Source organism: Myotis brandtii, unplaced genomic scaffold, assembly GCF_000412655.1.
Source record: "Myotis brandtii unplaced genomic scaffold, ASM41265v1 scaffold506, whole genome shotgun sequence".
Classification (NCBI taxonomy): Eukaryota; Metazoa; Chordata; class Mammalia; order Chiroptera; family Vespertilionidae; genus Myotis; species Myotis brandtii.
In genome coordinates this window covers 2,364,318-2,371,394 of record NW_005369287.1, presented here as the reverse complement: position 1 = coordinate 2,371,394, position 7,077 = coordinate 2,364,318, and the positions used below count along the sequence as shown (strand labels likewise).

General features: G+C 48.7%; 1 pseudogene; it reads right to left on the bottom strand.

Moving 5' to 3' along the window:
- Positions 1-4,744: 4,744 nt before the first annotated feature.
- Positions 4,745-5,924, bottom strand: LOC106727953 (annotated as a pseudogene).
- Between the last annotated feature and the right edge of the window lie 1,153 nt (positions 5,925-7,077).

Below are 7,077 nucleotides of genomic sequence, written 5' to 3'. Positions count from 1 at the left end.
ACAGGAGGAGAGAAAGGTGTTTGCAGGAGGAAGAGGGGCTGAGGCAGAGAGTCTGAGAGCAATCGTGTGGCAATGTGTATATTTTAAAGGCCACATTTATTCTAGGCAAGCTGCTTATTTGAGATTTGCATGCAAGTGAAAACAACCTGGCTATAAATTCCTTAGAGGAGGAGGGACGGGTTTGCAGTCCTCATTTCAGTTTTGGTGGACTTGCAGACACCCAGGCCAGACCAAGGGCAAAGCTTAAACTGGGAGGTGGTCTGGACTGGTGGAGAGGGAAGTTTTTGGTGTCGGTGGTTGGGTATGTCAATTGTAGATTGAAGAGCAGAAGGTGACCCACAACTAGAGTGATCTGAGGCCAAGGCCACATCAAGAGTAGTTTTGGAGGCACTGAGAATGAAAATGTTTATGGTTCTCCCCTCACCCCCATGTAATTTAATAAAATAAAAATTAAATTATAAAATTAGTGTTAAGTAGTCAAGCAAGATTCTGTTTTCCCATGATGCTTGATATTGCCTTTGAAATAGAAATTGTAAATGGTTTTAAAAATAAAATTTGGTGCCTTTGCTTGGTGGGAGTAAGTCTGGGCTTGGCTGGCCTAGAGGGATAGCCTGGCATGTGTGTGAGGCCCACTGTCCCCAGCGCCATTCCCAGGAAGCCACTGGCCCTGAAATTCCTACCTTGCAGACTCAGCTTCTTAGGTTAGGATTCCTCCCAGCTCCCCAAACCCCTGGGTAGACCCAGTCTTGCCCAGCCACCTGCTGTGCTGTTTGAATATCCCTGGGAGATTCCCCCCCCCCCTTTTTTCTGACCTGGGCTTTATCAGGGCAGGGCAGTTTTTGGTTTGTTTGTTCCTTCCCCCCCCCCCACCCCGCCCCCTTTTTTTTCTGCCCCCTTTTTTTTCTGACCTGGGCTTTATCAGGGCAGGGAAGTTTTTGGTTTGTTTGTTCCTAGCTGTATCCCCAAGCCTAGCCTAGTGGCTGGCATGTGGTTGGCATTTATCACTGTTGTGCCAATGTGAGAATGAAGGGAGCATCATAAGGGATGACGGGTGCATAAGGAGAGAGCTGAGAGCAAACCCTGGGTGGCTCACACATTTGTAAATGGCTCTGCGAGGAAAGACTGAAGTAGTTCAGATAAAAGATGGCCAGTTCCTTAAAAAAATGATTTCCATGTCCAAGGGCTGAAACCTGGGGTAAAAGAAGGGTTTGTATCATGGATCCTGAGTAGGTTGTTCCCCGCCCCCCCCTCACAAAAACTGACAAGTCTATATTTATATTTGAAATGCAGAGTGAAACTGTAGCCCTTTACACAAGTAGAATGCATTTGCTTATGCACAGGCCATATGGGACTTTGGAGTGGGTGTTCACGGCACCAAAATAAACTCCCCGGATTCGCAGCCTTGAGCAGCAGTAAGACTGGAGCAAAGTTTCTCTTTCACCTTAAAAGACTTGAATTTATTTAAAACAATTAGAAACAGAGTGGGCTTTTCCCATTACAAAACCAGTGCAGGCCTATTATAGAAAATAGGGAGAGCACAGAAAAGGGAAGAATCTTGGTAAGTAAACTTTGCAGAGCGCAGGTAGCGTGCTGGTTGATGGCTGCAGGGAAGGCTCTAGAGACAGTGGGAGACCAGACCCCAGGGACATTTCTGGGGCGGTCTTGAGAGGTGGGCTGTGGCGGGGCCACCTCTGTCTTTGGAGGCTGCAGGTCCTATTTTGGGCTGGGGGTGGGGTCTGTACCATCAACCTGTCCCTGTAGCTTCACATTACAGTACTTGAGTTACTGTGACTCCCAGAAGGAGACTTGGTCTCTCCTTGGGGGACGAGAAGCAGACTGCTGTTCTGCAAGGACCAGCTATTTTCTCCAACACCAGCAGCTTCCGGAGGGTGTGCAGGGACCACAGAGGACAGGGAAGCTGAACTCAACCCTGCAGGCCAAGAGGGCTCATTCTTCCATCCAACAACTGGTGAGAGGGGCCCTCCTCCATTGCGAGGCCTGCACTGGGCAGACAGTGGCGAGTGAATAGGTGTGAGGCTTGCCCTCAAGGACCTTACAGTTTAGTTTCTATCAGCTTAGTTGATTTGTGTCCTCAGACTTGTCTGAGATAATATGATCATAGGACTTTGGAAAAGACTGCAGTCCTCCCCAAACTATTTTTGGGGAAGGGGGGTTGTACTCATCTTCGCTGACCTGCTCCAGATGTTTGGGGTGGGAAGGAAGCAGCATGGAACCTCCACGGAGGAGGGTGATGGATGCAGGCCTAGCCATCCTCTCCCTGGTAGCGATGAGGGAGGTGGGGAGAGCTGGTCCCAGCAACATGGTGGTGAGGTTCAGACCCTTTGTGTCTCCTCAGTGATCCTCCCTCCACGACCCTCTGAGGCAATCAGTGTCCTGGTTGTACCTCCTTTCTTTTTGCAACACTTGAATCAGGAAGCTTTGGGACTTAACAGGAAGGAGCTAGTGACAGCTTAAGCTGGTGCCCTAGCCACAGGATTTCTATCCCAAGAAAGATCTAAGCCTTGAGTCATAGGAACACACACCTTAGCTGGCTTCTCAGATAGTGGTTAAGAGAGGAATTTTTTGGGGGAACAGCTTGTTTGTAGGAGAACCCTGGATGTAAAAGGTAGAGCCCTGTGGGGTAAACGCTCCTGATAACATACATATTGTCTTAGAGATTCGGCCCCAAAGAGGCATTGCAGGACTCTCCGAGTTCTTTCTCCCTTCACAGCACATGGCTCTGCAGAGACAGCTGTGGCTAACACAACTCCTTGGCTAGGATCTCCTTACACGACTCTAATTTCAAATGGTCTGTCTCATCATCCATGCAAACCATTGTTTTAGAAGCACTACCATTTTGACATCTCCATATTACGTTAGGTGTTGTCTTCATACCTAGAAGTAATTAAAAACTCTTTTGTCCATTTATGATCTAAAGAGTGTGGAGAAATCCCAGCTGCTGGATTTCTCGATTTGTAGCACTGTGTGGAAGCACTCTGAGCGCTGGATAAGGAAGGGCCATTTGCTGTGAAGCAAAAGTTCTGTTTATTCACAACAGCTCCAACTTCACATATTCCACCCCCAGAGTCAAACCCACAGGTTCTGGATTTTGTTTTGGAAACTATATATCCGTAGCTGGGAGGCGGTTAGTTTTCCGGAGGGACGAGGACTTGGTCCCTGTGTCAGGCTCCCTAGGGAAAATGAAAGGCAGTAGTGCGTCCATTCCAGAAATTGCTGTGAGATTTCACACAGGGCAAGTGAGACTTGCCCTTTTCATCTCTTACCTCTTCTGCTATAGTCACTGCATCCCTGTCTTCTGAGGACAGAGGCTTTGGTGAGACTGCAGTGCAGCAGTGGGTTCAATTCAGACACTGACTTAGGGAATGAAATGGGACGCAGGTACCAGCCAGGTTCGGATTCAATCCTGGGGTTGTTTCCCTGGGAATGAAGATCCCTTACTTGTCAGTTTGTCAGCTCTCACTTGGGTGTGGGTTCTCTCCTCGTGGTGGCGGCCTGTGCAGGCATTGGGCTGACCTTCATTAATCTGTAGACCCATTTCTGGCCTTGTGTCCATTTTGGAAATTCTATGAATCTGTCAGGACGTTGAGTATTCTCCACATCTTGTTTTAGTTTTACTAGTATTTTCCTGGCAAGTTTATTATGTAAGTATTTTTACAATACAAGTTTAGGAATGTTTTAAAAATGAAAGAAATAAAAACAGTACAATTGCTGTTACCAAACATTATCATCACTCTTATGTATATCCTTCTAGTAACTTTTTATGTATGTGGGTTTTTGTTAACTGTAAAAACACAGTTTTATGTCTACAGTACATGCAATTGTCATTTAACCTTTTTACTAGACAGTAAAACATAATTAGTAATTGATATTTGTTATTGACTATTCTTGATTACTAGTCATTATGTGGCAGTACTTTACTTAAATATTCCTCTACTGAGGGTCGTTCAAGTTGTTTCTAGGTTATCATTATTATAAAGAACATGTAGAAAATGTCTTTGTGCACATCATTTCATGACATTTAGGATGATATTTTAAAGGATATATTCCTGGAGCTAAATTTTTGATATTTCTGGGTTATAGGTGCTTTACTGATGTTTTAAACATTTTTTTTAAAAAAAATCTATGTTTAACAATTCATAATTCCTAGTAAGTTTTTTTTTTAATAAATAAATCTTTATTATTGAAAGTGTTACATATGTCCTTCCCTCTCCCGCCTTCAAGTCACTCCTGATATGAATCGTGGTCATCGGGATCAGCTGCAGTGAGAGGAACACCATCCGCTGTACCCAATGGTGGTTCTGTCATAAAATAGTTGGGATCATTTTCGGGTGTTGCTTCTCTTGAATGTTGAGGTGGCATGGACTCTCCCCCAGTTACTTGACTGGAGCTCTCCAAGCTTCAAGAGCATCTGCTTCATGTCTTCACTGCAGGCCACGTACAGGGCGATATTTTCAATCCTCTGGATAACTTCGTCCATGTCCTTTGTTCCTTGTCCCTTCCAGACATCTTCCAATGCCGGCCCTGTCAACTTCAGGAATTTTACTGCACAAATTATTGTCCACAGGGTTAGAAAAGACGGCGTCCAACAACCCCTGAAGAAAAGGCTGAAGAATAGCTGTTTGAACCTGTCCCTTTGCTCTTTTGATCTTCAGCGAAAGATAAAGTTCTCCTTGAAAGAGCATGAACCCATGGAATTATCTCCGAGTTGCTTCATTCTCCTTGGCAGCTTGATCTCTAAGGTCATATTCAGTCTGTAATCTTCGAAGGAGCACTTGGCAGAAGCTGCCCCTCTGAGCTAATGGTCAGGTGACAGGACAGGTACCTACACAGGCGAGCTCCCACGCAGCGGAACTTTGGCATGGACGTGGCCTGTTGATAGATGAGGTCCACAAGTTCTTGCAAAGCCTCGTCCATGGAGACCCGGCCACTCGGGGTCTGTGCAAACTGTTCCATGTCAGTTTCAAAACTGCCAGACCGCTCTGTCAGATGGTTCAAGAAATCCCAAACAGATACTGACAGAGGGAGATCACCCTCGCAGGGTCCTTGATGGCTCCTCAACCGTCTTCTCAGGTCAAAGTAGAGCTCGGGGACCTCACACTCGGACTGAATATCCAAGGACAGGGCCTCCAGTGTCTCCAGCTGCACAGCCTGGCTCCTGCTCAGGGCGCCCTTCACCTCCTGCAGCACCTTCTGGGCGGAGCCCTGGCATCGCTCCTCCAGCTCCAGGATGTGGCTCTCGAGCTCCCGGCCCTGCTGCCCCAGCTTGGCCTCACTGGCCCTCCGTCTCTGCAGAGTGTGCTCTTTCCTGCTCTCCAGTCTCCACAGGTACGACCTCTCCTCCTCCCTCAGGAAGCTGTGCAGGTTCTGGAAGGTCGCCTGGATTTTCTGTCTCTGAGCCTTTATCTTCTCATTCCACTGGGCTATCTGCTTCGCCGTGAATGCTTTCTGGTTCGTGCATTCCTCTTCCAAGTGCCTCAGTTTCCTCACCGCTTCCTGGAGCTTTTCCCTGTAGCCTGGGCCCGTGTCCTCCATGAGCGCCGTGGCGTGGTCCTTGTGCCACGCGGGTCGCGCTTGCAGTGCCAACAGGTGAGCTGGTCCTTGTCCTCGCAGAAGAGGTGCAGCCGCTCCCTGTGCTCCTGGCTGGACAGCTCCCGCTCCCGAGGGTGATGAGGATGCCCAGCTGCTAGTTGGGCCGCAGGCTGCCTCTCTGGAAGGGAGCCCGGCACTGGGGCAAGATAAGGTCTCTGCTCAGCCGCAAGGAGGGGGGCGCCCATGAAGCCCAGCAGGCAGGCCTGACAGTAGCTGTGGCCGCAGCTGATGCTCATGGGCTCGGCCATCAGGTGCAGGCAGATGGAGTAGGTGGCCTCCTTCCACATCTTCTTGCTGGTGGTGGCCGACGCCATGCCTCTGCCGAAAAGCTGCAATGCCGGACCCAGAGGTTCCCCACAGCGATGGCGGCGCACCCACCCACGCTTCCTGTGGACGCCCTGCTGCCACGGCCCCCACGGGCCTTGAGGTCTAACCTGGGCCACCACCAATCTCAAGCACTGGCTGGAGGGAGTCGCCTGGAGCAGCCACTTCCCAAGTCCTATAAAAGTTTTTTAAAGACAAAGAATCACTGTGACATAGAACTCCAGGACTAAATATGTCAAGACCTTTATTGCCCATTCATCCTTGTGTTGGACAAATTCCTTCTGAAGAGAACTTTGGCCCTGCCTGCAGGTGTTCTCATGACCCCGTGCAAAGCAGAGATGGGGGTCTTTCCTTAACTGGGTGGCTCTTCTTGGAAACTCCAAGACCTCCTGCATGTCAACTGATGTCAATTCACAAACACCATTTGCTCTCCAGCTATTTGCCAGAGAATGTAACTGGAAATTCTGCTGCTCTACTCTGGTCAAAGATGTGGTGTAAAAAATAAACTTCTGAGAATTGCTTGAAGGATATTGTCATGGACTTGATGTTTATGTTGAAGCCCTAACTCCCAATGTGATGGTCTTTGGAGGCGGGGCCTTTGGGAGGTGATTACAATTAGATGAGGTCATGACTAGCATCCCCTGATGGAATTAGTGCCCTTATAAGAAGAGGAAGTGACACCAGAGCTCGCTTCCTCTCCCATGTGAGGTACAGTGAGAAGATAGTCATCTGCAAGCCAGGAAGGGGGCTCTCACAAGAACCAAATCTGCCAGCTTTTTGATCTCAGACCTCTCAGCTCAGACCTATAAGGAAAAAATGTCCATTGTTCAGCCAGCTCAGGCTGTTATGTTATAGCAGCCTGAGCTGGTTAAGACAGACATGTAGGCCTTCCACTCTTTTAGGCCTTCTCCATTTTATCCTCGGATCTGGCTGGATCACCAGAGCTTGGACCAACTTGCCTGGGCCGTTCAAAATGACCTTTTCTGAATTGTGTTTGGAATGTGGCTCTGAGCCTCCTGGGAAGCGGGGCTGCTCTAGGACCTGGCAGGACAGGGTGCCCTCTGTAGCTCTCCTCTGCCACCTCACACAAGGCCCTTCGCCGGGCCTGTTTGCAGGCCACAGTCCCAGGGCCAGCCTGTCTTC